This window comes from Ovis canadensis, chromosome 10, assembly GCF_042477335.2.
Source record: "Ovis canadensis isolate MfBH-ARS-UI-01 breed Bighorn chromosome 10, ARS-UI_OviCan_v2, whole genome shotgun sequence".
NCBI lineage: Eukaryota > Metazoa > Chordata > Mammalia > Artiodactyla > Bovidae > Ovis > Ovis canadensis.
Window position 1 is genome coordinate 78,381,076 of NC_091254.1, and position 6,679 is coordinate 78,387,754.

Consider the following 6,679-nt stretch of genomic DNA (forward strand, 5'->3'; position numbering starts at 1 on the left):
TCTTCTGTGCATATATTAAGGAAAATGTTGACAAAAATACTGAAATTTGATTTTATCCAGCTAGAATGTTAATTTGAAGATTAATTTGAGAATGTTAAGATCTTTGTAGTATAGCAATAGTATATCCTGGTGGCTTCCAGGATATTATAGCTTCCCTGGTGGCTCAGAGGTTAAAGCATCTGCCTGCAATGCGGGAGACCTGGATTTGATCCCTGGGTTGGGAAGATTCCCCTGGAGAAGGAAATGGCAACCCACACCAGTATTCATGGACGGAGGAGCCTGGCGGGCTACAGTCCATGGGGTCGCAAAGAGTTGGACACCACTGAGCAACTTCACTTTCACTTTAATGGTATATCCAAAAGTATGAGGTTTTTGTTCAGTCACTCAGTCATGTCCAACTTGTTGTGATCCAACAACTGCAGAATGCGAGGCTTCTCTGTCCTTCACCATTTCCTGGACTTTGCTCAGACTCATGGCCATTGAGTCGATGATGCCATCCAACCATCCCATCCTCTGCCATCCCCTTCACCTCCCGCCTTCAGTCTTTCCCAGCATCAGAGTCTTTTCGAATGAGTCAGCTCTTCACATTGAGTGGCCAAAGTACTGGAGTTTCACCTTCAGCATCAGTCCTTTCAATGAATATTCAGGACTGATCTCCTTTAGGATGGACTGGTTGGATCTCCTTACAGCCCAAGAGACTCTCAAGAGTCTTCTCCAACACCACGGTTCAAAAGCATAGTTTCTTCGGTGATCAGCTTTCTTTATAGTCCAATGCTCATGTCTATACGTGATCATTGGAAAAACTATAGCATTGACTAGATGGACCTTTGTTGGCAAAGTAACATCTCTGCTTTTTAATATACTGTCTAGGTTGGTCATAGCTTTTCTTCCAAGGAGCAAACATCTTTTAATTTCATGGCTGCAGTCACCATCTGTAATGATTTTGGACCCCAAGAAAATAAAGTCTGTCACTGCTTCCATTGTTTCCCCATCTATTTGCCATGAAGTGATGGTACTGGATCTTCATGACACAGATAATCATGATGATGTGATCACTCACCTAGAGCCAGACATCTTGGAATGTGAAGTCAAGTGGGCCTTGGAAAGCATCACTATGAACAAAGCTAGTGGAGGTGATGGAATTCCAGTTGAGCTGTTTCAAATCCTGAAATATGATGCTGTGAAAGTGCTGCACTCAATATGCCAGCAAATTTGGAAAACTCAGCAGTGGCCACAGGACTGGAAAAGGTCAGTTTTCATTCCAATTCCAAAGAAAGGCAATGCCAAAGAATGCTCAAACTACCGCACATTTGCACTCATCTCACATGCTAGTAAAGTAATGCTCAAAATTCTCCAAACCAAGCTTCAACAATATATGAACCGTGAACTTCCTGATGTTCAAGCTGGTTTTAGAAAAGGCAGAGGAACCAGAGATCAAATTGCCAACATCCGCTGGATCATGGAAAAAGCAAGAGAGTACCAGAAAAACATCTATTTCTGCTTTATTGACTATGCCAAAGCCTTTGACTGTGTGGATCACAATAAACTGTAGAAAATTCTGAAAGAGATGGGAATACCAGACCACTGAACTGCCTCTTGAGAAATCTGTATGCAGGTCAGGAAGCAACAGTTAGAACTGGACATGGAACAACAGACTGGTTCCAAATAGGAAAAGGAGTACATCAAGGCTGTATATTGTCACCCTGCTTATTTAACTTATATGCAGAGTACATCATGAGAAACCCTGGGCTGGAAGAAACACAAGCTGGAATCAAGATTGCCGGGAGAAATATCAATAACCTCAGATTTGCAGATGACACCACTCTTATAGCAGAAAGTGAAGAGGAGCTAAAAAGCTTCTTGATGAAAGTGAAAGAGAAGACCGAAAAGTTGGCTTAAAGCTCAACATTCAGAAAATGAAGATCATGGCATCCGGTCCCATCACTTCATGGGAAATAGATGGGGAAACAGTGGAAACAGTGTCAGGCTTTATTTTGGGGGGCTCCAAAATCACTGTAGATGGTGACTGCAGCCATGAAATTAGAAGACTCTTACTCCTTGGAAGAAAAGTTATGACCAACCTAGATAGCATATTCAAAAGCAGAGACATTACTTTGCTGACTAAGGTCTGTCTAGTCAAGGCTATGGTTTTTCCTGTGGTCATGTATGGATGTGAGAGTCGGACTGTGAAGAAGGCTGAGTATCAAAAAATTGATGCTTTTGAACTGTGGTGTTGGAGAAGACTCTTGAGAGTCCCTTGGACTGCAAGGAGATCCAACCAGTCCATTCTGAAGGAGATCAGCCCTGGGATTTCTTTGGAAGGAATGATGCTAAAGCTGAAGGTCCAGTACTTTGGCCACCTCATGCGAAGAGTTGACTCATTGGAAAAGACTCTGATGCTGGGAGGGATACGGGGCAGGAGGAGAAGGGGACGACAGAGGATGAGATGGCTGGGTGGCATCACTGACTTGATGGACATGATTCTGACTGAACTCCGGGAGATGGTGATGGACAGGGAGGCTTGGCGTGCTGCGATTCATGGGGTCCCAAAGGGTCGGACATGTCTGAGCGACTGAATTGAATTGAACTGAACTGATGGTACTGGATCCCATGAATTTAGTTTTTTGAATGTTGAGTTTTAAGCCAGGTTCTTTACTCTCCTCTTTCACCCTCATCAAGAGACTCTTTAGTTCCTCTTTGCTTTTTGCATAAGTGTGGTGCCATCTGCATATTTAAGGTTATTAGCATTTCTCCTGTCAATCTTGATTCCAGTTTGTGCTTCATGCAGCCCATCGTTTTGCATGATGTACTCTGCATATAAGTTAAATAAGCAGGGTGACAATATACAACCTTGACGTACTCTTTTCCCAATTTGGAATCAGTCCATTGTTCCATGTGAGTTCTAACTGTTGCTTCTTGACCTGCAAACATATTTCTTAGGAGGCAGGGAATGTCATCTAATATTCCAATCCCAAAGTATATGATATATTTATTTATATATTATTTTAGGTGTTTCATTTGAATGACTTTTTTGAAATCTGTTTATACCATTTTATCTTTGCAAAAATTTTCAGTTTCCATGATAAATTATACTGTTCCTATATAATTTTAATTTTATAAAAGTGTAATTAAGGTATGGATTAGCTAAGGAAATTTCCGAAATGTAATGCTAATGAATGATAGATTCAGAATTTAAAACAAGACAATTTTCCTGTAGAATCTTTATCCTTAACTCATGTGCTATTCTAATGTTCATTTTATAAGCAGAATAATTAAAAATATATTAAAATCTTAGAGAAACACTTCACTTTCTGAATTTCAGGTTTTTTAAACTGCTTTTTGGAATTAAAAAAAAAGCATGTCAGTTTCTTTACATTTAAAAACAAATGATTAGACTAAGTGTCACCAATTTAGTCATTGTAATAACCATTGTGTTATCTGGCATATTTAATGTATAAAGTTCTAGATGACAAAGATTTGGCAAGGGATAAAATCAAGTAAATAAAAAAATAAAAATCTGACTTGGTTATAACAGATGAGCATCATTGCTACACACATTTCTTAACTCAGAGTTTACAACATTCTTCTGTAATTTTTAGCTTCTTTATTAATGTTACCTTATTTTCAAGTTACTTGTCTATAAAGGACTAATTTTCTCCACTATAAAACATTGGCTGGATAATCTCTGTTGCCTTAATTACTAGTTACTAAAATTGTAAGTGATCATTTAAAAAGTATTCATCATATGTGAGATCAACAGTTTTAGAAAAAATACTTTAAAACTACTTTAAAAAGCAGTTTTTAAATTATAAAATATAGTATTTTAGAACTTATTACAATAAATGATTATCAGCTGATAGCTAATATTTTGATAGTATTTTCCAATTTTGTGAAATTTGTGACAAATTCAAGGTCAGCTTTCTCATCTACCTTTCTTACACCTTGCCGCTACTATATTAGATTTTGGGCTTCCCTGGTGGCTCAGCAGTAAAGAATCTGCCTACCAAGGCAGGAGATGCAGGTTCGATCCCTGAGTTGGAAAGATCCCCTGGTTCTCAAGGGAAGGACAGCCCACTCCAGTATTTTGCCTCAGCAATCTCATGGACACAGGAGCATGGTGGGTTACAGTCCATGGAATTGCAAAGAGTTGGACACAACTTAGCAACTATACATACACAATTTACAATTTTACATTTTCAAGTATAAGTTCAAGTGTTTGATTTTTTTTTTTCATACAGTTTAACTGTTCAGAAGGAAAACAGTCCCAGAGAGGATAGAGCAATACCTCAAAGGAGACTGTATTGAAAAAAAAAATTTATCCAAATAGACACATTGCCATCTGAAGGAACACAATTGTGTGTACAATTTTTTTTTTCAAAGAAAGCTGTTATAAGCTTAGCAGACATTTTGCTTCCTTGGATAATGATCAGTAAGAAGAAGCCGCTTGGAAGAAGCCACTAGAACTCAAATAAATTAATTGGTCTGAGCAAATAATATATAATCTCCACTCCTTGTAAAATTTATGTGATCTATTTTTTCCCTTAACAAAGTGTTTCAATATGGAAATTCAAATCCTGCTGTTTTACTTTGTTTGAATGGCACAGTATGCTATATGTATATAAGCCATGACCATGACTTGGTTGTATTAAAAATGTTAAATATCCCTTTTGCACTGAATCTGGATGAGGCATGCAACTGATCACCAGTCGCTGTCTTGGAATAATCAAATAATATATGAACAGGCATTCTATTCTAACTCCTATTTGCATAGGAATATTTTACCTTGCCCCCCAAACAGCTGATGCTCTGTCAGTACTGGTTCTGCAGCATTTCTTTTGAGCTTACCTATATCTCAACATAATGCCTGACACAGTTAAAATTATCTCTTTCTCTAGCATGGGTTTCAATGATAAAAAGAAGCTTTGTAGTTTCCCTTATATACAACATACACACACGCAAAGAGATGATTCATATTATGCATATCAGTGGATTTATTAAACTGTAAACTGAAATACCTACCATCATATCCAAATGACAGCAATTGCTCTTCACACTGTCATTTGTGTTATGAAATATCTAATAGTATCATTTGAGGAAGAAATGTCAGCAAACACACACTGTTCTTCCTCTCATTTTATAAAATATGGGTTGGCTTTGAAGTTATAAATGTCTTGGCAATCAGATTACATGTATTTATCTTTTATATATATATATGAGGGCATCATCTTTGAAGACTGCCTTTTCGGTTTTGTTGAATTTTCTGTTCTTAGCTTATTTTGCTTTTTATTCAAAAGCTCTAATGCATTCATGAAAATATAGTTTATTATGATATATATATACATATATATATAATTTAGATTTGCCACTGTGTTTACATAATGATGAAATAAAAGCCCTGATAGCCTCATTACATTAATTTGACAAAATCTTCTAGCAAAGGCCACTATGGAAATTAGAGAAGAATGGATTCCTGAGACATGAAGTCCGACTCAAACATTGTCTCAGACATTTGTATGAAAGCTATACTTGTCATACTTGCTAATTTACCTGTCCTTGTAAGATCCTATGTTAGTCTATACTCAAGTATTTTCACTGTGTTTTGGAGCTACTAATATATTCTAAATGGAATGAGGTTATAATATTCCAAAGCCAAACTAAAATTTAAGCTGAACAAACACAAACAGTAGTATATAATTGACGTACAAATATAGAATCACTTAGCCCTGTCATGTCAGACTCTTTGTGACCCCATGGACTATAGCTCAGCAGGCTCCTCCTAATATCTCATTTGTGTTGCCTTTACACACATAAAAATGAATCAATTAATTTCATTATACAGCTTTAAATATTCTATATAAATATAAATTATGTATTTATTTAACTTCACTAATAATAAAGCAACAGTTAGAACTGTATATGGAACAACAGACTTGTTCCAAATAGGAAAAGGAGTTTGTCAAGGTTCTATATTGTCACCCCGCTTATTTAACTTATATGCAGAGTACATCATGAGAAGCGTTGAGCTGGAAGAAGCACAAACTGAAATCAAGATTACTGGGAGAAATATCAATAACCTCAGATATGCAGATGACACCACCCTTATGGCAGAAAGTGAAGAGGAACTAAAGAGCCTCTTGATGAAAGTGAAAGAGAAGAGTGAAAAAGTTGGTTTAAAGCTCAACATTCAGAAAACGAAGATCATGGCATCCGGTCCCATCACTTCATGGGAAATAGATGGGGAAACAGGGGAAACAGTGTCAGACTTTATTTTTTGGCCTCCAAAATCAATGCAGATGGTGATCATAGCCATGAAATTAAAAGACACTTACTCCTTGGAAGGAATGTTATGACCAACCTAGATATCATATTAAAAAGAAGAGACATTACTTTGCCAAAAAAGGTCCATCTAGTCAAGGCTATGGTTTTTCCAGTGGTCATGTATGGAAGTGAGAGTTGGACTGTGAAGAAAGTTGAGCGCTGAAGAATTGATGCTTTTGAACTGTGGTGTTGGAGAAGACTGTTGATAGTCCCTTGGACTGCAAGGAGGTCCAACCAGTTCATCCTAAAGGAGATCAGTCCTGTGTGTTCATTGGAAGGACTGATGCTGAAGCTGAAACTCCAATACTTTGGCTACCTCATGTGAAGAGCTGACTCATTGAAAAAGACCCTGATGCTGGGA